The following is a 27,612-nucleotide window of genomic DNA, read 5'->3' on the forward strand; positions in this document are numbered from 1 at the left end:
TATTTCTGAATTTACTGAAAGGTATATCTGAGTGAATCTTCATTCATATCATTTTCTGTGTTAAGGCATTCATCTCCCAAAGTATATCCTCAAACACAACTTGACAGCAACACCCCTAAGCATTAGGAACTTGCAGGAGAATCAACATGCTGATTGGACATAAGTTTGAAACGTGGGATCTCGAGGTGAAAATCATATCATCTATGTATCACACAGGTCTGGTTTCATGTTTGATTCAAGCGTTAAAAAAAATCCTTATGACATGGATATACACAGTTGTATAAAAAATTAAATAACCCACATGCTGACATATTTCTATTTGGCCCTTATCTGTTTATTCTGGATTGTGAGTTTCTGTTCACTATCTGTGAAGAAAACACAAGCAATTGATTCTATCATTTGTCTTTTCCAATCGTCTACCATTGATATGAGCTCTGAAACAGAAGTACCTTCTTCAAGATTGGATACTAATCCGTTTATTGTCTACCGCTTCTTGCCCCACTTTTTACCCGACTTCCATTTGCCACGTGATTTGCCCCTGCCCCTGCCACGCCCCCGATTACCACCTCCCTGCCCAGCCTTTCCCCTCCCGCTGGCCCGCCTGGGAGTCTGCCCCAGCTCTGCCTCCTTGAACTGGTTCTTGAAGTCGATCAGACACGGCGGGTTCTGCTTGAGGCTTCTGAATGCCTTGATGGGGGAGTTGCTGATGGCGATGTTGGAGACATCACGCCCACCTCCTCCTCCTCCTCCTTCACCAGCATCAAAAGGGTCATCCTCATCATCTTCATCATACTCCTGCCCATCATTATCATCATCATCATCATCAGAGTCCAAGAGATATTCGTCGAGGGCACTTGGAGAATTCGGTCCGCTGACTGCTTCATCAGAGGACGAGATAGTCATAGTAGTTGAGGTGGCCTCATTCCTCCCATTGGCAGAAGATTTACCTGCAATGCAAACAAAACCAAACAAAAACAAACAAACAAACAAATGAGGCAGAGACTAAATAATATGAATAATCTTTGTGAGACTGGTTGAATCCATCTTCAAACATCAGCATGCTGGAGGGGTTACCATTTACTTCTGGGTGGATAGGCCAAAAATGGGGCGAGTACCGGTAACATTCTGTTTGGGATGGGAATTTATCCATACATGGGGACAGAAAGCAAGAGGTATTAGTGCAAGAATACTAAACAACACCACACACATTACATGACAATTTTTTTAAAAGTAGAAAATATAAGGAAATCCACAGTCAATAGGATGGCATACAAAGTGTGATTCAATGTAAATGAACCATCACTATTGACAAAGTTCACGTCATGGTGCGTGTGAAATACACACATTTTGATGTCACTACATTTTTGACAGGATTTTTGCATTTCTATACTCTCTGTCTCCAATCATATTTTAATGTTAGCAATTCATTTTCGTTTACTCATTTTTTTTCTGTTCATGCATTTTCATGTAAAGTGCAGAGGATGTAAGTACAGTGCACTCCCGTTATAACAAAGTCCTCGGGACCAGCGATTTTCTTTCGTTAAATTGAAATTTTGTTTTAGCTGAACAGTAAAGTACATAATGAAAAATAGATGATAATTTGGGGACATAAATTTTTACTTCAATATATCGAAATTTTGTTACAACTGTGTTCGTTACAACAGGAGTGCACTGTGGAAAGAAATAATTGTTTAATTAACAGGGCAAAGACTACAGTAACATCACAAAATTGATTTTAAAAAAATGAATTCCAGCAAATACCAACACAACAACAAATACAAAGCAAGGCAAGCACAAAAATTCTGGAACTCAACAAAAGCCAAAAGACACAAGCTGCCTTGGAAATGCTAAAGTACAATTGACAGCACTCACTAGTAAAATACTTTCATGGAAGAAATAATTGTACCACGCACTACAACAACTTACTACAATTAAAACGTGAGATCCTTTTGACACAGACTGTCACATAGATAATGTATCTCACTCATACAGTGTACGCAGGTTGCATATGAATGTCTACATTGCCCTCGTTACGCCAGCAACACTAATGAATGTTTTTCCTTTTCTTTTCAAATTAACACCACATTCCTAATTTTGCATCATTCAGAGTCAGAAAGCTGTGGCTATGATCACAAGAAGATTTTTGTGTGTGTCTGTGTGCGCGCACAAACAAAGACAAGTATGAACAACTGCAATGACATGCCACAATAAGATATCAGGGAGAGGTGTGTGATGCAAATGCAGTTGCCAAGTTGACAAATATGCTAAGTTTTGTGAACACTATACAGTATGTCCCCCCCCCAAAAAAAAAAAAAAAAAAAAAAAAAAAACTACAATCGGATTTTCGCATTGATAACTTCCAATTTGATTAAACTGTCTGAATAATATTTCAGGGTCTAAAAATATAACATCTTACCTATATTTTGCAGTAAACCCCATTCAATTTGGTTAACAGGTCACAGAGAGATGTGGATTGTTGTAAAGCATGTCATGGGTCTGATTCTTCCAAGTTTAGCCCTTGGATGCTGTTGGAACTGCATATTAATGTGTAAGAACAATGGACAGAATTTGGAGGGAAGGGATTCCTGAAATGCTCTACAAAAATCCTCATTTTTCTCTGACCACTGAAGCAAATTGGATGGGGTTTTCTATAAGATGTGGGTAATAAGTTATAGTTTCATACCCTGAAATTGTATTTGGATTGATTCACAATTTTCAAAGTTATTGTTGCAGAGAGTCCGTTGCCACTTTTTGGGGGGACATACGGTACAGGAAAAGTAAGGTCTTTTAGTTTGATCACAATCTGATCAACATGAATGTCCCATTTTATGCTGCAACTACAACAACAGCAAGAAATGACACTTGCAACTACCTGGAAAAACATTATAAGTTCTAAAATGACAGAGAGGTCTGTACAATGGCATGGTTACTTTGGTTACTAGGATCTTCAGCATCTACTACTGTAACAATCTCATGCCCAAATCCAGTTTTCAGTGGCAAATGTTGGCAAGATATAGTTTGTGACACAAACATTCCAACACCAAACTTGTATCACAATGCATGCAAAGTTTTTTTTTTTCTTTTCTTTTTTTTCATGAGTGACAATCAAGACAGGAGCTGAGCAACATGCTTGCAAATCTTATTTTTTCTTATTTTGGTTCCATCCTCGAAATGAGACTCTTGCTAACCCTGGAGAGTGCATGGCATGGTCCTTTCCCCCAGGTATCCATCCCTCTAGAGTCTTTCTCCTTCACTCTCTTCTCCCAACACACCTCTGCCACCGCCACCGCCACTGCCACGAGAGGCGCTCTCCTGCCTCACTCCCAGTGGGCGGCCTCTCCGTGCCCTGGGCCCCGGACCCGCGGTGTGCCTCGTGCCTGCCACCAGCGACGACGTGGAAGCCGAGTTGGAGATGGCCTCCCCGTCTCTCTCTGCCTCGGCCGACGACGTCTGCCTCCTCGTCCTGGTGGCCCCACTGCCGCTGCTGGACTCCACCAGGCTGTTCTCGTTTTCCATGCGGTCCAGCTCATTCTGGACGTGGGTCTGGTAAAGCGACTTGGGGATGAAATTGCTGCAAATGAAACACTTCTCCTCCTCCTCCGCCTCATCGTCGTCATCGTCGTCATTGATGTTGATGGTCTCATCATCCTTGGAGTGGCTGATGAATTCCAAATCATATATACAACATTTTAATTACAAAAAGCAAAATGTTTCCAATCAATTTATACAGCAAACAGGAGAGAGAACTATACCATACGTATCACAGTGTCTCCACCTAGTTCACCACAAAATGCTGTCCCTCCTGTGTCACTGCTTTTTGACAAAAAAGAAACCAACCCAAATAATCATCATTCAGCTGAAGGTCAAGTCCTTTATTGGCATTTGAACCTGATAGGCATTACACAAGTTTATTTTTTGAGCAAGATTCCGGCTTTTGGAGAGATTACAGGTGAATAAGTTTGTCCACCTTACTTGACATGAAGCTGACTTTCTCGAAGATCTAGAGGGTCTTTCCACTGGAATGTGTTAAACAATGTGCAGCATATCCCAATAATTATCTAATACATCTGAATACCATCCCTTCCAGTAACCACCCAGGATATGCTGTATACAAGATACATCCCAACAGTTCAACAATGTGAAACATGAAAATAAGATCAACTAGTATAGTACTGTCTTTGCTGAAAACATGAACTTAAAACAATGGTATAGCTAATGTAAACAGGATTACATCACCACATGTTAACTGTTGGTTTTTCGGAGCACTAAAACGATATACAACCATGAAGACAACTGTAAACTCACTGAGTGATAGTGAAGTTCTACAGCATACCTCTTGTTTGGCAGCTTTGCCCGTTTTGCAGCCAGGTGACCCCTATTGGATGTTCTGGAAGGTGGGAAGGAACTCATTTTGATCTCGTTTTTGCGCAACATCTCGTAGACGGTATTGTCAAAGTGGCTCATACTGCCGACACTTGAAGTGGGGCTGTCACTTGTGCCTTCTGAGCTGGGGAATGTGCGCTTCCTTGCCGTGCTGGAAAATAGATTTAAAACACTCAAAATAATTTGTGTAATTAAAAGAACATTTCTTCTTCTCTTTTTTTTTTTTGGGGGGGGGGTGGTTATACTGACAAAACTATCAATAATTTGTTCGGAAGGATTGATTGTACAGTAAATACAAATCCCTGTTTACAGTGGGACTTTGTAAGGCAGGCATACATGAAGACATCTACAGAAACCTGCTGAGGATAAATTTTCCAAAATGAAACATAGTAGTTAGGCACATTTGTAGGAATTGAGAGAGAGAGAGAAAAGAAAAAGAGCTGTGGGACCTAAGGCACCATTCACGGCAGAGGAAATAAAAAACATCATTTTTTTTTTAAGATGATGACTGTTTTATTGTGGAAATTCTGGTAAAAGAAATATTTGCGCCGATAACCATGGCCTATTGACATGATTGGGGACATTTCATAACCTAGTATGATTGGGCAATATATTTGAACAGGACATGAAACTTCTCGTTATATTTCTCAATCTGATTCATAGCTTGATTTGCAAACAATCTCTATCAAAACTTAACAGACACATGACCTCTATTTTGTTTGTATGTTTGTTTGTTTCTTCAGGGATGTCCTATCAGCTCAAATCCAGCCTCTCAGATATTGAACACACACAAAACAAACAAATGAATAGACAAACAAACAGAAATGCCTCCAATATGTGCAAAGACTGGGAATATGCTGCTAGGCATCTTATAGAAACTCATTCTAACCGGTACTGGTGTCCACTTCCGCCTGGCCTCATCTCAGTGACGGTCACTTTCTCCCCACCATCCTCGTCCTCCGAAGATGTCCGGTCCAGCATCTCCATCCTCGCTGCCATCTCCTCCTTGGAGTCCCGGGGGCGAGAGGTGGCACTCCTCGCCCCTCCGGTTGATGGAGCCCCTCTGGGCGGAGTCTCTGGTACGACAGAGGAAGATCAAATTGCTTGTAGCCATTAATCCATCTTTGCTGACTTGCACTGCACTAGAGGCCAACCCGATCTTCCTAAAGAGTGTTTTCCTTCTATGTTTGTTCCCCTTTCACAGTACAACATTGAATACAAGCCTCAATGAATGTGGGTAACATAAAGGCAATTAAAAAGAGAAAGTTATTCTGCCTGGTTGACTATCAAGTGAATGTACGTAGGTATTAATTTGCATGACTCTGTATAATCAAACAAAATATCTCTATACATTGTAAATTCAAAGAACTGTAAATCCAGATGTGCTATCTCATTCCTTGCACAGGCTCAATATTGAGATTATCAATGGTGATCCCTGCAAGATTGGTGAATTACTTTGTCTCCGACAACTTTATAGAACAACAGACATACACAAGCTTTTCTCTTTCTTCTAATATCCACAAATCTCACATGGCCATCAAAATAGTCAATTACACATTCACACGCAATCTGCATGAATACTTACTACTCCTTTCTGATAAATTCACATGATTTTCTGTACTTCTACTTTTATTGCTACGACATGACACCTATGCTCTGCTATAAAATGTCTTCAGAAATTCAAAGCAGGCATGTCTCCAAGAGATCTACCACCATGTTTTGTGTTCTGGTAAGATGAGTACCTGTATTTTGGACGGGGCCTTCGCACCCTGATGCATGCACCTCTATGACGTTCAGTGGGAACGTGTCGCCGCAGAGGGGACAAGGGATGCCACCACTCCCAGTCTCTGTATCCCTACTGACTGCCTCTCCCTCTCTCTCCTCCCTCTCCTCCACCACGTCCTCCTCCTCCTCCATCTCGGCATCCGCCTCCTCGGCAGCTCCAGCTACATCGCCTTCCTCCCCATCGGCCTCTACGTCTCGCTCCTCTGTCTCAGTCCCCTCCCTCTGATCGCCAGCCCTCTCCTCTCCCTGCTGGGGCTGCTGCTGCTGCTGCTGTTGCTGCTGTTGTTGTTGGTCCCTCTCTTCAGTGATCAGGGGATTGCCTCCAGTACCAGACGGGCCATCATCTGCCTCCTGAAGGTTTCAAAGGCACAGGTTCATCACCCGACATGCAGCTGCATCACACATTTTTTTCCTTGTAAGTTGAAGGTGACATGTACTGTGTACAGCCTTCCCAGACTTCTGGTTTAGTAAAATCATTGCTCAACATCTACAACTGGGTATCAAAAGATCTTTTACTCTGCATCGATAAACTGGCTGAGTATGCAATAGTTGGAAGAGGCCACCCTTTTCAACATCAATCCAATTAAAACAACATATTTGCTTAACATATTTCATGTTCTTTAATAAAATGGGATGTCTTACTCCATTACTCAAAAATATGTTTCCCTGCCCTGCCCCTACACATCTAAAGTGGCAATAAACAAACAAGCAACAAAGCTAGAAATTTTTGAATTAATTTTTTTTTTAATTGCTTTGTTTTGTTGTGTTTAGTTTGTCTGTTTTGCTTTGTGTGTGTGTTTTTTTTGTTTTTTTTTTGTTTTTTTTTTTTGGGGGGGGGGATTTCGGGTTAAGAAATTTTAAAAAAATCTCAATCTTGTATGCAAAACAATTATTTTCACTCATTCGCTTTATTACCAAGACTGGGAAAGTTTGTTTGTTTGTTTGTTTGTTTTTAAATCTCATGTTTTTGGTCCCTTACTGTCTGTCAAAGTAATTAAAGTTCTTGACTAAATAAGATAGAGTCCCCTACTGCATTATGCAGGAATACATTACAGGAACTTAAAGGACAAGTTCACCTTCATAAACATAAGGATTGAGAGAATGCAGCAATATTAGTAGAACACATCAGTGAAAGTTTGAGGAAAATTGGACAATCGATGCAAAAGTTATGAATTTTTGAAATTTTTGTGTTGGAACTGCTGGACGAGGAGACTACTACAGCTTGTGATATCATATGAGTACAACAGTATAAAGAAAATGTAACGAAAATTCGACATATTTTTCCTTTTTTTGCACAACAAAAGAGCATTTGACTTGCCTCTTTCTAAAGGCAGGGGGAATAATATTACCCATAGCATATGTCGGTAATGAGTCAAGGGAATGTGTACCTTTTTCAAAAGATGAAATTTTGTGAAATTCTCTTTATATTTTCCTTATATTGTTGTACGTATGTGACATCTTACACTGCAGTAGTCTTCTCATCCAGCGGTTACTGCACAAAAACTTCAAAAATTCATAACTTTTGAACGGATTGTCCAATTTTCCTCAAACTTTCAATGATGTGTTCCACTAATATTGCTACATTTTCTCAATCCTAATGTTTATGAAGGTGAACTTGTCCTTTAAAACTCGGCAATCTAGACTGATGCATGGGAAGGGCTAATGAGGGAAAGGCAACATCTCTATCGGCCCAAAAGATGGTGGCATTAACACTTACATTGTCTGCAAGTTCTTGAGACGGCGTTCCTCCTGCTGCTTCATTACTTCTAGATGAGAGAAGTGGCTGGCTGTTATCTGCTTCCTCCTCGTCATCTTGCCTCTCTTCTTGATTGCCTTCTGGAGGAGTCAGATCAACGACTCTTTCCTCTCTAGCATCACTGGTCTCATCCAACCGATCACTACCGTTGACTGGTCCACTGTTACCCACCGATCCTTCATCCTCATCATCACTGGCTGCAGCAGTCCTGCCATTGGCACTAGCCTCAGGCAACCTGTTCACACTGCTGCTCCCCACTTCAGCAATGCCGTTTCCGTCTCCATCATTGCCAAATCTCTTTAGCCTAGATCTGTAATAGGACATTCGGCTCTCCTCAAAGCTCTCGCTCTCCAGAGGTGTAGCGTTGGCACGGCTTCCCGTGTCACTGCCCTGTTCAATATGGTTTGTAGAGGTGGCATGATTTCTAGCTTCACTGGCCACTGTGTCTGCACTAAATTCCACAGAGGGTTCATTTGATGGGCGGGTCCCAGATGTGGACACCCCCCTATCTAACCTGCTGACAGTTGCCTCAAGCTTAACTTCCCTGTCAGGCACAGTAGATGAAACACCAGAAGCACTCTCTGTCGCTGCTTCAGCCATCCCCGGATCCTCGGGCCTCAGCCTCGGAGATGATGGCTGTGGACTTTCCATCTTGTCCCGGTTGTGGATGGTGCGGGGCGAGCAGAGGCCAATCTTTCTCACGGGCACCGACAGCTGCCTCACCAGTCTGCTGCTGGACTGCCCCCCAAACACAGGTGATCTGGAGGAGTCCCCCGACAAGGCTTCACTATGGGAGACCCTTGGTGAGACAGCTGCCGTGAGCGGAGTCCTTGGGCTTGTGTTTTCAACCACCAACTCCACATCGGTATCACTGTCATCCGACGCTGATTGTCTTCTCCTGTTCTCTCTCCTGGCAGCCATGTTGGCCTTGCTGCGCCATCCCCCTCCCGCCGGAGAGCCACTGGTGTTCCCCAAGGGCTTCACTTTACTAACCAACATCCTGGAGCTGGTCACCTCATCACCTAACCTCACGGCACTGGAGTCATTTTCACCGATTCCATTCACATCACCACCTACACTCTTGAATCTTCCATCCGCTATACTCATCTTGGACGTAACATTTCTCAGCTCCACACAAGGGGTGCTGGCTGTGGCAGCCACAGTCGAGCACTCCGCTTCCATGGGGATGGCCCAGTTTGTGGGCTTGGGCTTGGGTTTGGCAAGAACTCCGCGAGTGTTTCTTTGATCAGAACCCTTTGGCACTTCCTCCAGACCGCTACCATTGTCCTCTTCGTCTGAATATTGCCACTTGAAAATTTTCTGTCCCCGCTTTCGATGCACGATGGTGTCTTTCACGTGTGGTCCCGTGATCACTGGTTTCGCAAAGTCAATCCTGCGCCTCTGTAGGGCCTGGGCCTTGAGGAGTCTCAGCTTGTATTGGCAGAACAGTTTCAATATGACTGAGGTGTAGGAACTTGGCAGGACCCCAGGTGGTAGCAAGAAAGGGCTTTTGTGAGTTGGCTGGAAGGGGGGATGATGAGATTGATATCATTTGCGACTTCACTAAGTACTACAAATTTTGAGGGCAAAAAATGTGTAATCATCCATAGCTCATTACATTCAGGTAACAAGAATGTGCCTAATACAGACATTAACAAAGAATGAATACTTGTGCAGGTGCTTAAGAGGTTTTTTTTCACACAGCTGCATTCTCAAACATAAAATAGATAAATTCTGATCCTACAAAAAACAGCTTGGCAAACAATTAGGGCTGATTTAAAAAAGAGAACTGAAATCACTACAATTGCAGTATGATTTACCACAGGAACCACTCTAATGCTTCAGAGCTAATTGGTTGTTGCTCAGCTCCTGCAGGGGTATCTGCAACTGTTGCAGGTTGTACATGTAGTTACTGTCCGGTCCTTATAAAATAGGGTAAAGAATCTATAGTATTCATTTATGAATATTAAAAGCACACTCATGCACTTATGTCTGTGTTCTTATGCATGCAGTTGAGAGCTAAACATGTTGACATGTAATTTCTATACATGATAACAAAATGTGATTATCCTAAAATAGTGCAATTGGAACTAATTCACAACAAGGCATGAATACAAAGGACAACCCATCTGTGACATTGTCAACTGCCTGTAAATTACAAAAAAAAAGGACACTGCACTCACCTTCCTGCTCACAGCATGAAGCCAAGACGACAGCAGCCAATGGAACATAGAAGAAAGCAAGCAACAAAAAGGTTTGTTTGTTTGTCTGCCTGATTTTTATCAAAATCTTGGGTCTGCTAAATTCATACATTCACTATCATCATCATCGTCTTTTTCAATTACTGTAAAACGAGGAATGTTCGCGTGCATATTAATTTCGCTAATTTTGCGAGCGCAAATATTCCCAAAATTAAAATGCACACAAAAGTTCTTGTGCACACTATATGCATTGAACGCCAGTGGCAATTCGCGAAAATTTCATGCTACAAGAAAGGCCGTCGGCTCCAATTAGCGAAAATTTCACGTCGCAAATATATCATGTTTTACAGTATGTTTCTAATATCTGCATCATCATCAAAATTCAAATAGAGGATAGGCAAAGAGTGGGTATGACGGCAAAAGTGTTACGCTAAAAACCTTTTGAAGCAAAATTTGGCTGGCAAGCACCTTGAGGCCACTCACCTGCAGTCAACCAGCGGAGCTCCAGCACCATCGGGAAAGCGCTTGGGGAAGTCGATGAAGCCGGCCTCCTGAGATGGACCGCTGTCACTCCCCCCACCTCCCGTTTCCTCCTCCTCCTCATCATCACTGCCATCCACCTGCACCTCCACGTCCGACCCCGAGTGACCGCCGATCTCACTGTCCTGTTCCTTGCCAAGTCTGGGAGCCTTAGGCTTGCTCTTGCTGCCACTGGCAGACCTGCGACGAGAGCCTTCTGGTTCCTCCTCCTCCTCCTCCTCCACCGATTCCTGGTCTCGCTTTCTCTTGCGGCGGCTCAGTCTTGTCCGTCTATTTTCCAAAGTGGGACTTTGATTGGAGAAAAAATCAAGATGACTTACTGGTACATTTAAGTCTGTCAAGTTGAAAGTATTTTCAGTCACACAATGTCGTGACTTGGCGTACAAAAGCAAGGCTTTGACATACCAGATAATGCCATGATACTGGCAATTCAAAGATACTCCAAAGTTTCATACTAAAGTCAATGACAAAGACATTTTATATGAGCACCTCTGCTGTATAAAACATAATTCTCTTCTTAAAGACCATATCAAAACTGAGACGATGATAAAGTTTGCATAGAAATGTAGATCTTTAAGTTTTGAATAAGCTGGTGTGATTTTGAAGACAAAAATTTTGTAAATTGTTTTATTTTCAAGAGTAGGGTAAGGTGAATAGTTTGTTTTGCTATCTGTCCCTTACCATCACCGCTTATCTTTTACAGCCTTCACAATTATTCAATCCACATGAATATTTGTCAAATATTCATCTTAAGTCTGCAAAATGTGTTGTCTGGCATGTACACACTCGTTCATTTACAGTACATGTCCAGAACTACAACATGAATTGCATTGATGTCTTCAATCTGCATGTGTCTCACAATCAAGAAATTGATGCAGGAGACTCACTTAAAATGGCAACAAACTAATTCAACCATCAGAAAACTATTATGGATTATAAAGACAAAACCGAAACTTCCCAAACAATGACAAAGCCTTGCTAAGACACTGCCCCCGGCTTTCTTTCAATCCTTGGGAACAATGATTTCCTGCAATACAAGATAATTCTGCATCATAACTAGCTTACAGCATAACCATTCAAACCTCAGTCTTCTTCACGAAAGATACTGTTCATTGCTTTTCCAATGATCATCTGTTCTCTTTGAATTTGTGGTAAGTCTTCATTCAGTGGCACAAAGAGGGTCCAACTTCTGCAGTCAAATGTACCAGGTATTTTGCATTGTGCTTGGCCCACTTCAGACTTTTGCAATTATACAATGATACTGCAATAAGCCTGTTCAGAGTTAGCTCATGTGCACATGGATACAAATGACCTTTCTATTTTCCCGGATGGTTAGGCACTTCATTTGCTTTCAAAGCAACATATGCATACGTTTGCCAATACAAACATTTATGGAATTCATCGATCATGTTCAAACAAAGGATAAACTTGCACAGACCAGATGACCAGAATGGTCCATCAATTAACATTTGGGAAAGCATCCATGTCATTATTTTGCACCGACTGTATCAACAATTGTTTTCTACTGACATCACCAAATACCACTTTTGCTGTCAGGTGGATGTGCTGACAAGCACCATTTATAAGGATTAGTTGGATAATCATTACATCACAGATGCTTACTAGTATTTCTGTGAATTTAAAAAACAACATGCCATGATGGTCAAAGTGACCTTTTTCTCCACATTTGCAAAATAGAACTCCAAACTAGCTTATGACAAATCAGTGAGCTATCAGTCTAATTACCATATCTTCTGATAAGTCTGAATATTATGAATGAGAATTTCAGATACACATGTAATTGCAGACATATTTGGCAATTTGAGCAATTATTCTCATACTCATACTTACATCTCGCATATTAGGAGGGTAGCATTTTAGTGGGATGTTACATTTGTCAATTTTGGGGACTTGAGAAAGTAATGAAAACAAGGAAAAGTAGAAATTACGCGGTGCGTAAAATATGTCCCCGCCGGAAGTAGCATTTAGTAGCAAAATGTACAATATCGGTAAAAAATCAAGGTCAAAGGTCAAAGAAGTCAAAGGTCAAAATTCTGTGTAGAAGTTTTGAAGCCCTCACCTAGTGCCATCACAAAAAGCAAACGGAATCGAAATCGGGTTAGAAATGGCGAAGGAGTAGCATTTTGTAGCCAATGTACAATATAGGTCAAAAATCAAGGTCAAAGGTCAAAGAAGTCAAAGGTCAAAATTCTGTGTAGAAGTTTTGAAGCCCTCACCTAGTGCCATCACATAAAGCAAACGGAATCGAAATCGGGTTAGAAATGGCGAAGGAGTAGCATTTTGTAGCCAATGCACAATATAGGTCAAAAATCAAGGTCAAAGGTCAAAGAAGTCAAAGGTCAAAATTCTGTGTAGAAGTTTTGAAGCCCTCACCTAGTGCCATCACATAAAGCAAACGGAATCGAAATCGGGTTAGAAATGGCGAAGGAGTAGCATTTTGTAGCCAATGTACAATATAGGTCAAAAATCAAGGTCAAAGGTCAAAGAAGTCAAAGGTCAAAATTCTATGTAGAAGTTTTGAAGCCCTCACCTAGTGCCATCACATAAAGCAAACGGAATCGAAATCGGGTTAGAAATGGCGAAGGAGTAGCATTTTGTAGCCAATGCACAATATAGGTCAAAAATCAAGGTCAAAGGTCAAAGAAGTCAAAGGTCAAAATTCTGTGTAGGAGTTTTGAAGCCCTCACCTAGTGCCATCACATAAAGCAAACGGAATCGAAATCGGGTTAGAAATGGCGAAGGAGTAGCATTTTGAAGCAAAATGTACAATATAGGTCAAAGGTCAAGGTCAAAGGTCACAACTGAAATTCTGTGTAGAAGTTTCAAAGCTCCCATGTAGTGCTATCATATAAAGCAAACAGAATTAAAATTGGCTCATAAATGACAAAGAAGTAGCAAATTGAACATTTTGATCACACACGGACGCACAGACAGACAGAAGGACGGACGGACAGACAGACACACGGACACACACACGTACGGAGCCCGTTTCATAGTCCCCTGCTCGAACTCGTTCGGCGGGGACAATTAAACCCTCATGAAATATTTCACATCCTAAGTACCTTAACAATTCTTACCTTCTGTCTTCAAGGCCTTGACTGGGTGTGGTCACAGGTAGCTGATACTGCTCCTTTTGAAAGAAGAGAACACAGAATATTTAGATGTCTACCACCGAGGGAACGACACCACAATCAATTCTCATAATCTTGTAAGGATTTATATATCTTTTCCATTTAAAGTACTATACCTCAATAAAGTAAGCCACAGCAGAGATTTCTGGAAAATTCTTTCTCCCCCCCCCCCCTTCCTTCCTATCACATCAGATCCACTCAGAACAAAGCTTCAGCATCATCTCATGTATGGAGACACAAATACCCACTGAATCAAAATAGAATATCTTTTAGAGTACTATGGTCTTTGCTTTGAGGGTATGTCCATTTCAAATATTCAAGTTTCTTCGCACTGCCTTAAAGTCTTCCATTGACCATCATGCAAACATTCTTAAAACTTCCTACCCTTTTTTTTTTAAAGGAAATAAACAGGAAAATAATACTTTGAACATTTCATATAATGTCCTCATGTATTCTTAACCTTATCATACCTTAATATTTTTAAGACAGCTGCGTAAAAACAAAAGAACTGAAAAGCTGTAAGGTACCGGCATCACCACCATATCTACTACGGGCTGCCCAACCTGGTGCCCCCTTACCACTCCAATGTACAATTTTCTGATTTCGAAAAATGTATTTGTGATTGAAAGCCGAATAAATAATAATAATAAGTTCAGGTCTGAGGCAATCAAACGTCTACCACTGTTTAATTTCACACTTTTTAATCAACAAATTTGAATATGAAGTGAATAGCACTTTAAATGTAACCAAACAGGATGCATTCAATATCATCATTATATCTAATACCTTTAAGTCAACTTTCACCACCCCCCCCCCCAAAAAAAAAAAAAATGTATACATCTGCATGCCTATCTATTTTTCTCCCTCTCTCTCCCTGCCTTACTTTTTACCCCCTCTATATATAAATCATGCTTCATTATCTAAGCATCTTACATTATCAGAACTCTCCGACCCATCGTTTTCATCGAAGGCATACAGTTCTGGTGAAGCTTCCATGTTGAATACGTCCAAGCTTGACTGAGGTTGCCAAGACGTTGTCAAGGTTGCCGTGGTCACAGCATTGCTTTGGCTGGACTGAGTGGGTGAGTTGGATGAGGACCGGGGTGGGCCCTCGGGCTGTCCAGCGGTAATCTCCTTCAAGAAATATAATGAGCAAAGATATGAACAGATTAGGATAACATGCACTCCTATATTAGTTTTACTAGTTTAAAATCATGTTGTGCATTACATACGGCAATGTGATAATTCATGTTAAATAACAGAGTTAGTTCTTCTATCCAAAAAGACATGTGTTTTAAGATCTAAGATAAATTGCAAGTTGGGATATATCTGGCAAAGAGTTTTAAGTGCCTCTAGTGAGCTGTAATTTATGTCTGTATGGAAATGGGGGATCATGAACTACTTGATTAGAAACAGTTTGATGCTGACATCCAACTGGATTTTTTTTCTCTCTCTCTTTCATGTCACTGCATTACATTTCAGAAATATCCCAAAAACATCTACTCTTGACATCTGCTTGTGAAATCGTCAGATTTTGCCTCCAAATCTTTACATCAGATCTGATTCCACTCCATAGAATATTTCTATAGATAGAGCATTCTAGCAAATAATATAGACAGGATATGGGCAGGCAGACAGAAAAACACACAGTGCCTAGAGTCCTCTACGGGAAGGACACCCAGGGGCGGAACTCTCAATCTGTCCTACCTCATCTGATTCCTGCAAGATGGAGGAGCCCACTGAACAGGCATCACTATCATCACTGATGTCATGAGTTGACTGTCCCCTCCCTCCTCCTCCTCCTCCCCCTCCTCCTTCTCTTCTTCCTCCTTCTCCAAGCTCTATCGCATCATTGTCCATGTCACTTATGTCTGTCTCATCATCATCATCATCATCCAGATTATTCGCAACAGTCCTGCCAGGATGCGTAGGTGACGTCCGATCGCTTGTCTGGGCTTCGCCAATGACAGACACTACCCGCTCTTCCTCCTCGCGGGGTGAGGGCTCGCCACCACGACGTTGGTTGCCAGGATCATCTCCGCTGTCTCCGTCCAGGATGTCTTCGCTCGTTGAGTTCGGAAAGGCTGCACTGGAATTCCGCATTTCCAGTCTGCTCAACTCGATGGCTCTCTGCATTTGAAATGAAACATTTGGAAGATGTAAGCCTCACGCAAACATTAACTTTCAGCATATAACAAGCCATACACAAGGGTTCATCATCTCAGAACCTATTTTCCTATCTACTGTTAGAGCTGTTATTTTCATGAGGGTTTAACTTTTTGCAAATTTCATGAATCACTAATGGGTCGAAGATATATTGCCACACACTAGGGAGTTTACTAGCATCTTTGTCCACATACGACAGCCTCAGTGTCATATCACAAAAAAAAAACATCATGCAAAAATGTCTATGACCTCCTTTTTCTCAAAAATATCTGCACACAAATATAACAGCTTTTACAGTATTATATTCTCTCTTGTGCTCGAAATCAAACACACAGCATGGCACTTTCATACACAAATGAATGGCTATAATGGCTGTGATTTAGAAATCAAGTGACGGAAATGAAAGAGGCAAAATAGCAACAGAGCACATCTGCTTTAAATTTATTTACTATTAGAATGTTCCTGTATTTGTTATCTTAACAGGCCCTATACGCTTAGTTCCAGCTAGTGATAGTTCTTCAAGAAATGCATCTTGATACTAAATAAACACAGCTGCATAGAAAATCATTGATGCTTTACTTAATTTGATAAGGACCTCAAACCCAACTCCCACACAGATAAGGTTAGTGGCAACTGCCCTGTGAATGATGTGTTCTTATCAGAATGATCAAGAAGTAATTGATCATAACATTGAACTTTAAAGGTCAAGTTCCATTCACCTGCAAATCTTCCTCCTCCTGTTGAAGCACTGCAACAGAAAAAGAAACAAAGGATGAGTTTTTGAGTTTACAATAATTTATTCTAACACCAAATGCCAGATTCCCCACATTCAATAACACTTTAAAAAGATTTCTGAAAAAAAAAAGAGACTAATGCACTGACTTTGAATTTTTAAAGACACGCTTAAGTTAAAGGCGATACTCTCCCTTCTGTACTCAATGAAATACGTAATCAAGGAATTCAAATGCAGATAGTACACCCTTTTCCACCACAATTTCTAGCACTTTGCAAAGAATATCACTGATATATCAGGTGTCCATGCCTACATTGTATACGCAGACTTGTTTACATTCTCAGAACCAATAATCCCTGGCATTAAATGTCACTGTTTTCTACATTTTTTTTCATTTTTTTCATTTTTTTCATTTTTTTTCCATTTTTTTTTCTTTTTTTTCATTTTTTTCATTTTTTTCATTTTTTTCATTTTTTTTTTTTTTTTTTTTTTTGGGGGGGGGGGGGTTCTTCAACATACTCTATTCTAGCTATCTCTGTGCTTAAGGCTCCAGTAAGTACAAAACATGTTTCTGTCATAAGTACATTAGGATGAGGATAACATCATATGATAGGCGTCAATTTTGGAATTCTTTGTCTGAAACGAACATAAAGTCGCACACACTGATTTTGTGTGAGGACTGAAAATAAGTGAAATGGGTCAACCTAGCCGAACTTGACTTTTCCATGTTTTCTGAAAGAGCGGGTCTTCTTTTGCATTATGCTAAAATTTGGTATCATAAAATGGGTAGAAAAGTGTGTTTTTTAGCAATTTATCTCGAACATTTTTGGTAGAATAGTGTGATTAGGTGTGTCTTTAGAATCCCTTTTTCATTTCTGAAAAACATTGTCCACACTCTTCACTTTCAACTCTAATAACTTTTGAAAGGATAGTGCTACTGCTTTGAAAGTTGTCATTAAGTATGGACAGAATGTGTTAATGAGGCATGCTTAATTTCAATTCAATCTGATAATCCCGTCATTGTTGTTACTCTGGTGGTTTACTTCATGTTTTTTTGTCCCATTCATCGCACAGCCAGCACGGTTTGGTAAAGATTAAGCGCTTGAATAGACACTGTACTTCAGAGCCTCTTTTCTCAGTTCACACTTTTCCTGGGTTTGTGCTTTCTTTCCAATATTTAGATAGGTTAGGAGAGTCCATTTGATTTGAGTTATACATCATTTTAAAGCTTAAAGTCTGCTCTTTCAGAATATGGTCTTAACTAAAAATTCATGTCTGGCGACTTTTTGTTTGTTTTGAGGTGCAGGGTCACATATGTAGACCACCTACTCAAAAGAGGTAGCCTACTCAGAAGACCTCTTTAACATCAATGTACACATGGCCTTTTACATGTTTTTAAAGGGCCATGTTTCTTTAGTCAATGTTTCATGTGGCTCAATAAACAGCATGAGTCAGTCCCATGAATGCTGCAAAAGATCTCTGGAAATGGCATGTTTTCAACCATGCCCCTACTGGAAATGTCACATTTTTCTCACACTGAAAACAGAATCAAAACTAAGTACATTCTGAAGTTTCAATTTGAAATGAGTTTAGTTACTTCAGCATGGAGAAATATAGATTTTTATTACTAGGGTGACATTTCGCAAAAGAGAGTGAAATAAAAATCTTACTTCGCTCTTGTTCCTTCTCCTGTTGCCTGCGCTGCAGTTCCCTCTCTGTCTGACGTGCTTTTCGCTGCTCTGCTGTGGCTGTACTGCTACTCACCATGCCGACACACTCAACCTGAAAGTAGAGGAACAGCCAATATTTAATACCGGTACATTCTGCCGTCCATTTTGCCATCAACTGCCACTGTGTCCTCTATGAATAGGTCAGAGCAAACTGCATTTATTTATTTATTATTATCATTATTATCATTTGTTTGCTTTTTGGACGGTATTCTCAGCTCACTAACAAAAGCTTGAACATAAGTTGTTAAGCACAGGCTTTGTAATTGAACAAATAAAATGATTTCTTATATACTCCCATACACACTATGTGTGGGTGGGGGTATAAAAAAGTAAATGCATTGGCATGCACAAGCACTGAAGAAGCAGATTCAATGTTAATGAAATGAGGCATTCAGTTCAAATAAAAGTGATAATTTCATTACCATGAAAAAGATATCTGAAATCAACTTGAAACTTATCAAATGATTGCAAATACTTGTTGGTGCTTTCAGACTGTTCAACACCATTTAGTAGGTCATTAGTCAACATAAAGAGCGAATCCTGTTCATGGAATTTGATAACAAACACAGCTTGACACTATTTCATTGAAGAGTAATTTCTGTCTTGGTGTATCTTTTTCTCATACAAGAGTATCCATAAGAGTCATCTATGATGACAACTCTTTTCATTGATATGATTCCTGTAATGACCCAAGTTATCATACAATTGTTCATGCACCTGGTATATCATACTGTTTGAAGGGTCATATTTATTTTGTTCTCAAAGCTCTATCTCTGTCAGTTCATGTAATGAGGTTTGCTCTAAGTTGAACCCTGGACCTACACAATGCTATCATCACTAGATACATCTAGATGCTACTGAGATGAGAGATAATATACCATGCATATTTCTGAATGAAAATGTCCAAGTGCAGGGGGTCAATTCTGAAATCCTATATGAAGACTCTGACAAAGGGCAAAGTATAAGAAAGTAATGTTCCAATGGCAAAAAAAACCCACAAAACAATGCAGCCTCTCATCACCATCATTAAATGATAATCTCAAAACAGGCAGATCATTGTTATGTAGTACATATATACATTGTACATGCACTGTAATCTCAATACCGTAACAATATACTGTAAAACCAGAAATTTTTGTGTGCATTTGAATTTTGCAAATTCTGTGAGAGCCATGATTCATGAAATTAAGATGTGTGTGAAAGTTCTTGTCAATACTACATGTCTATTTGTATCGAATGTCTGTGGCAAGTCAAAATTTCATGCCATGAAAAGGTCGCCAGCTCCGAATTCGCCAAAATTTCATGCCACAAAAAATCTGGGCATGTACATGAATGGTGTATGCTTAAAAGCATGTATATGAATGGTATGCTTAAAAGCATGTACATGAATGATATGCTTACTACAAATATATGTCACAATGCCATTCAATATACCATGGCCTGCCACAGCTGGTAAAAATAGCAAGGAGCAACATGAAGGATGCATTGTGGGATGTAACATTTTCAGATTTTTTTTTTTTTTGGTCACCATTCACACTGCACAACTTCATGTCTCTTTGCACATGAAATACATGTTTGGTCGCAATCCTTATCAGAACCCCAAATAATGCTTTATTTTGAATGCAATGAGAACAGCACAAAGGTCACATGAAGATTTAATAAGACTCTTATTCAAGGTCAAAGGGCAGAGGAAGGTCACTTGGATAGTACAAAACAAATTTCTCCTGAACACGCTCAATACAACTGTCGGCCAAAGTATACAGTCACTTGTCTGAGCAAAACAAAGAATTTAACAAAACATTACTACTGTAAAACTAGTGTTAACTTTGTTCAAGAATATGTTGTCAACTTTCCCTGCTGTGCAGTCCATCTGGGTTTTCATATTGTATGTTTTTGTCTCAACCAGAAGGCATTTCACTTTGTGTCATTCTTCTTCTTTTTTCTTTCAATGCACGCATGGTGTGTTATGGAACAAATGTTGCTGCCTAGCCCAACAGAGATTCCAACATATTTCTAGCCTGATGATGAATTTCGGGGTATCTACATGTACACTTGTAGGCTGTCCAGTAGTGGTATTTGACCATTTCACTTGCTTGGTATTGAAGTGTGGTTGCCCCACTAGAAAGTGGGCAAGTAGATTTGTTGCATCCTACCAATACCCTTCACTTGAGGAGTGCTCAAGGGAAATTTCATATACGAAATGAAAGACCATGCTTCTTGAGACAACTCCTGACAGCTGGTTTAGGTGAAACTTTGGCAATGTGGTTACACTAGTAAACAATGGTTTCGAATAAAATTCTCTACAATGTATCATATGGATGTTTTCCACCTTTAAGGTGACATGATATTGAGTTTCAAGGAGTGTTCCACTTCCTGCCAGCAGATAGTCTCAGGAAGGTGGGAATGTCATGTTGTGAAGACCTCTGAAACAACAGGCTGTTACGCCACACACACAAACACAAGGTCAAATTTGGGTCAGATGGTCAACTGGTACAACTCCTTGATATGCACTACAACCTCTTGTTAAGACAGCTTGCTGTATTTGCTAGAAGACAATGAGCTAGTGGTTGTAATAGATGAACCACAACAGACAGTAAATGAAGATGATGGATAGATCCAATCAGAGATTCTCATTAGTCAATGCTACATTGTAGCTCCAAAAATCTCCATCCATGCAGGCTAGCAGGTTACGGAATGGCACAGGTGCCCACAGAGAAGGTAAGGTTAATAGTATGGTAGATTCTTTCAGTGGGAACTGACACTAATCACTGTTAAAGGATGGGGTCAGGGTTTGACTTGCATCCTCCTAATATCTACATGGAATGCAGACTTCCTTATGTCAGACGCAAGGCTCAAGAGAGAAGACAATGGAAACGAAAGCGAAAGTTATTTCTGATAAACTCACATCAAAATAACGGCATGCAGATAAGCGAAGAGCTGAGGAAAACTAGACAAATGAAATGAGATGTACAATAATGTAACCATTTGAATTCCCGTGTTATCTAACACCCCTCCCTGTGGGTTTTCAAAAGAAAGCATTGGCTTCTCAAGTTTTGGACTACAGTGGCAGAGCACAATGGTGTTGCTGACAAAGATTAGAACAGCAAACATACACTTGATCAGAAAGTAAAATACATGTATGAGACATCTCATTAAACAAATGGGGAGTACATCACAACTATGAGACTTTTTAAAATCTGCTTACTTACAATGTATATTCAGAGCTCTAATCATGATGTTCTTTGGATCTATTTGAGTGAGCTTAATCTACATCATTGTTGAAAGTGGCTATCTGGTTGTATGAGACAGTGGTATTTGGAACATTAAGCTTGCACTTTTCTAAGAAGTTTTCACTAAACATCATTTTCTCTTTTGGGATAAATTCTGAACTTACTTAAAAAAAAAAAAGGTCCCCTGGATAGTAAAATGTCATTAAGAAAAAATAAAAAAGAAAGAAAAAAAAACCCCACCAGAACTACTACCGTTTGCTTAAAAAGATTGCATGACTATTGGACAGCTTCAGTTCAGGGCCCTTCCTTTGGGGGGGGGGGGGGGGGGGGGGAAGCAGTAAGGTGACCTAACACAGAGATGTGCCAAACTTAGCTTGTACTGTTGATCAAGACAGTACACATATCAGACATTTTGTTCAGAGATATTGCATTTCAATGAGAGCCTGAACTTTTTAATCTTTGTAAGAGTGGATAATGCCAGAAGCACTCAGGGGCATTAACAGGAAATTCACCATGCACTTTCGTTTTCTTCACTACCAGACTTGTAGCTAAGCTGGACTGAAGACTTGGCCTCAGCTATTCTTCTAAAGCTAGGCAATGCTAGTGACAATTTTGATGTTGCTGCTGCTGAGTTTAAGCCCCTAAATTTGTCAAATTTAAAATTTTGGCTGACTGCCTTGAGAGCACCTGTTCAGTTGCCCTCTACATGAACAATGCACAGATTGGTGCCATCATGTAGCATGTGACATGTGTTGAAGATACAATATGTGCACCCCATGGTTGCTTTGAATCACACAGAGCATTGCTGTACAAGTGTGTGTGTGCTTTACGCATGCATGGGTGAATTTTGTTTTTGTTTTAGGTGCAGCAAGCTTTTGAATATCACAAATTTTGGTTGGGAAAGTTCTCATTCTATTGTTGCCAGCCCGTTGGCAACTGGTCAACCCAAATGCTGCCTTGGGGTACCCTCGAAGGAGAACGTTTCAACAAAAGTCCAAAGTGGAGTTGGGAGGTGTTCATTCTCACCTCATCCTCATTGTTCTCAGGCCCGTTGTGAGATTGGCTCCTGTTGCCGTGCTCCCTGGCAGGTGCTTCACCGCCTCTCCAACTGGAGCTTCCCTCTGCATCCCTGCCAGATGTGGGCTGGTTGCTGGTGTCCGCAAAAGTCAGAGCCACAGGCTTCCGAAGGTTCCTCTTCTTACCCATGGTGGGGGGCTGGGATGCCTGGGTGGGAAACAGAATATAATGTTATGATGAAAAATATCACACCTGCATGCATCTTTGCGGTATGTACGTGTATGGTACACTGCATGAATGCAAACAGCATCCTCCCATTCTAGGAATCACCTGTGTGTGCAGCTTGCAATTAGCAACAGCCATAAATAAAGCACGATGCACTGTAATATAAAGTATATTGAAATTACACTGTACTTACGTGACACACACAACAGACTGTTGCTTGGGTAGTTTCTGGGGAATGTCACACAAAAATTGCAAGCAAGAATTCACGGTGAATAGTGTCTATGATGCAAATTCAAGACATTGCATACCACGTTGCTATTTATTTTGGTAAAATAATGACAAACTCATAAAGCTCATCTTCTAAATGAGATGAGATCATTTCACAGCTGCAATATGTTTCATTCCAAAATAGGGAAGGGGTGAGATTTTGATTAGCAACATGATAGTAAATGAACACTACTCTTCAATACTGGTAGCTCTGATGTGTTCACAGAAAGGATTTATCTGCAGATGTGGATGAATTCATTTGATTCTAACTGATAAGTTGTGCAAAGACGCATTGAATATAAATTCTCTAAGAAAACCGTTCATGAAAGGCAAGAAAAATGAGCAATATGTAATTTCAAGAAAATCATTGACAACCATGATAATGCTTCATGGTAAAAGCTATCTTCTCTTTGATCCCAAGTCTGTACTTCAGATTTAAAAAAACAAACAAAAACAAACAAACAAAACTGTCACCTGCTGGCAATTGCAAAAAAAAAAAATCAAATCTGATAAAATTGATGCTTCATTGCATCAAAAATTTACTTAAGGTCATGGTAAATTATAGATCTCTGTCTAACCTACAGTAAGCATATATCATCTCTTGGTCAGAAGTACAATTCAACTGACAGAGGGCTTTAATGTTTCTACTATCACTGGGATGGATAGGGAAGCTTTGTGAAGTCCACATTTGTGCCAAGAGACGTTTGTTCCTTCCGAAGCTGAAATATTTATTTCATTAAATTTCACTTTTCCCCACTGAAAGCCATTTTATGAAATTTTTCAACAGGCAGGCAGACCCAAGCACATATGCCATCTTGCTTTTGAAATGTCAGTTTGCAATCAGCGTACGTTTTCAAATAGACTTGTTGCACATGTATGTGCTTCGCAAAATATTTTTCATAATTAGTTATAAATAGACCATACAGTCATGTACAGAAGACCTACATTCTGTACATTAGTTTGCACATATGTACATGTACAAGCGAAGGGAGAAACTTAACTTCGCTAATCCAGCAGAATGACCAGTACATTAATAAAAATACTGACATATATATGTACTACTATTTAAAAAGCTCTTTGAGCTATAAAATTGTGTGCGTAAATGCACAAACAGCTTTGCTCAATTTTTGCAGAACTATATCATATAGATCCAACAGCAGCCTTACATGTAGATCACATACATTGTATTTCCTGTGTCAGCAAGATGGAATTTATTTTCTCCTATCACATCTGGATCTTAATGTAGGATGATATCCTTGGCATTTTTTGAGAAAATGATAAGGTCTACATGTCAAAACTTGAGGCAAGTATAGTGTAGTGCTACATCTGGGGGGTGTTTCATCAACATTTGTCAGCGCTGACAACTTGTCAGCGCTGACAATCACCATAGTAACAGTCAGTGACCAGCGCATCTCAGCCAATCAAAACCAAGGATTTTGCTGAAATTGTCAGCGCTGACAAACGTTGATGAAACACCCACCAGGTGTATGTACTTTCCTATCCATGTACCGGTAGATGTCTTGAATTCAAGAAAACCGAATCGCAAAAAAAAATTACAGGCATCACTTAATAGCTTAGATTTCACATTCAACTTGTCATATGTGGTACTGTGGTCGTTAAATTTGATTGTGTAGGCAGCGCACATCCTGATCGCGAAATAGAGACTCATGAAGAGTGAGTTGTTTTGAGTGACAACATGAAAATCGACGTGGATATCTTTGCCTCCCCATGACTGACTTGGTTCAAAATTTATGTAAGTGATTGGAAATAAGCTAGTATGTAGGATTCTATATCCTGCAATTTTGGCGCAAATTTGGGGGCAATCATACCTGTTTAGAGGCCTACATTTTGTATATCAGTACCCAATATTACCCTAGTAAACTGTCAAGCAGTGCATGTGAAGTTTAGTACCTATCAGGCACGGCGGGTTCAATAGCACTTGTTCCGGTAGCACTTGTTCCGGTACTATGTGCATGTGTGTGGGACTTCGTATTGAGATGCAGTATGTGTGTATGTGTGTATGTGTGTATGTGTGTGTGTGTATGTGTGTGTGTGTGTGTGTGTGTTTGTAAATGTGTATGTGTATAATGAAAGCACTTACGGTACACCATGCTGTTTGCTGTAAATGCACTTCAGTGCACCATGTGAGCAGGCACAGGATGCTGTGGAACCAAGGAGGTACTAGTACCTCCTTGGTGGAACTCAACACAGCTCAACAATGGCAAACCTTCATAAGATTTTTTTTTTTTGAACGGATATCTTATCTCAAGTTAGGGGATTGCTAGCTAATGTATTGCAGAGGGCATAACCTCTACTGTCCTTTGCAACATTTATTCTTTGAAATACTGGAAAAAAAAAATCCAAAAAACTTGACAATCACCCTAATCTACAGGCAGCCACCAAATGTACACGTACACACACACACACACACACACACACACACACACACACACACACATACGCGTCTATGGTGGAAACCGAGGACCTATTTTACCCACAAGAATTATACCACATAAGCGAGGACCTGTGTGTAAGTAGGAATCTTGTCAACCGAGGACTCATTCGTATATTACCATACAACTGAGGACTTATTACAGTAATATTAATCGAGGACCTACAAACATGTACCCTTGCACCTTTGTAAATGCAAAAACAGACCGTCTGGAATGGTCTCCAAACCGAGGACGTCCTTGGTTCTTTGTGTGTCCTCGGTTTAAATGTAAAGTTCGTGTGTACAAATGTACAATGTATGTCTCCATTTTCCACCATGGGTAAGTGCACACACACACAAACACACACAGAATTGTTCATACATACACACACACACCTCACCTGCCGGATGAATGAAGGAGGCATAAAAATATCTACTCGATTGTTGTTTGTAACTGGCGAGGATGTTCAAAAATCGCAGACTGTTGTACATGTATCTCAGACCTCAAAATGTGCGCCATCTGGCAATCTTTTGCAATGCGACATTGCAATTTGCATCTCAAGAAATGGCAGTGTGAGGCAGGCTTAAAATCATCATGGTTAAAATTACAATGGCATGTGAAGCTAGATAATCCTGCAACGGAGAGCAACGGCACGCAACATCGTTCAGTGTTCATGGTGTTACGTTGAAACGCATCATAAGCTGAGCTGTCGCTAATCAAAATTAATGTGAGGTGGACTTTCGTGTCCTAACTTGTCAATTGGCACTCCATACGATCAGAAAAGCTCACAAGCTGCTCGAGTGCAGTGCATGGTGGTTCATGGGAATAGGGACTTTTAGATTTCGCATCCAGGACTTGGACTGCGACATGACGTCATTTCATGATACTGCGCATGCTCCAGATTTTCTGGCACGTCCGTCGCAAGAATCGAGAATGTGTCCTCGAGGGATTTCACGTCCTCCCAGATTGAAGACAGGCAGCGTGTGCAGCTTGTATTTAGCATGACGATTATGACATCATCACGTCTCTTGGACTAAAGTCGATTACCATTAAGTCGCCACTACTACACTCCATCTATAGTACTTGAGTCACCAGACATTCACATCACATGTAACGTGCGCCGCGATCGGAGATCAGCTGGGGCAAAGGATTTTCATCGCTCTAAAAAGACATTCCTAATTCACCTTTTTCCTCCATAAAAACACAAATAGATCTAACTTAATTGTAATCCAAATGTATTTTACCATATGTAATAGGAGACAAAACCATTTTTAACGTGAGAATGTTTTTGATTTCGAATGGATTTCAGGTGGCAGATTAACAAAGTTTTTCAAATGCGATGATGCACAATGGCAACAGTTACAGTACCCGACTCTCTAGATCTTAACTGCGACCAGCCCCAACACGCAGTCTCCCACAGTGTGTAACTGTGTACACGGAGCGTCCCGGGGTTATCTACGTAGATCTAGTCTACAATCTAGAACTAGACATGTCTATGTCTAGAGTGTCTACCTACAGTAACTGTTCTGCCCTGACGTTCACTTGACTTGGCCAAGAACAATCGTACAATAAGTAACGTCTGATTCAGCTTTCTCTACGGTAAGATCGTTTCTAGGGTTTCTAGATGAGTAACAAAGTTAGATCTAACATTTGATCTAACGTTAGATCCTATTTAGAATTGGGGTGAATTCTGCATCACTGTTTTAGCGCAGCTTGCTGGTCACAATCTGAGCAAAGAAAGCATCGCTTTCCAAATAGGGCGATCTAAGACTCAAAACCCACTTGCACTACGAAAGTAACTTTAAAGAATTGGACCAGTGAACAAGAACGAAGACAATATCTGTTGACATCCCGTAATCAATCTCATCCGTTTTTTGTACCTCAAAGTCGAAAGCACTCTGTTGCGTTGAAAATAACTGATACGAATTTCAAGCCTGCCGATTATGTTCAGATTGTCGGTCCAGAAGTATGTGCAGTGATCATTTCCTCCTGTCC

General features: G+C 40.4%; 1 pseudogene; it reads right to left on the reverse strand.

Moving 5' to 3' along the window:
• Positions 1–465: 465 nt before the first annotated feature.
• On the reverse strand, positions 466–27,612 carry LOC139731551 (uncharacterized; annotated as a pseudogene).

The sequence above is a fragment of the Diadema antillarum genome, unplaced genomic scaffold (assembly GCF_040938485.1).
Source record: "Diadema antillarum isolate AM-2024a unplaced genomic scaffold, OU_Dant_1.0 seq00000378_RagTag, whole genome shotgun sequence".
NCBI lineage: Eukaryota > Metazoa > Echinodermata > Echinoidea > Diadematoida > Diadematidae > Diadema > Diadema antillarum.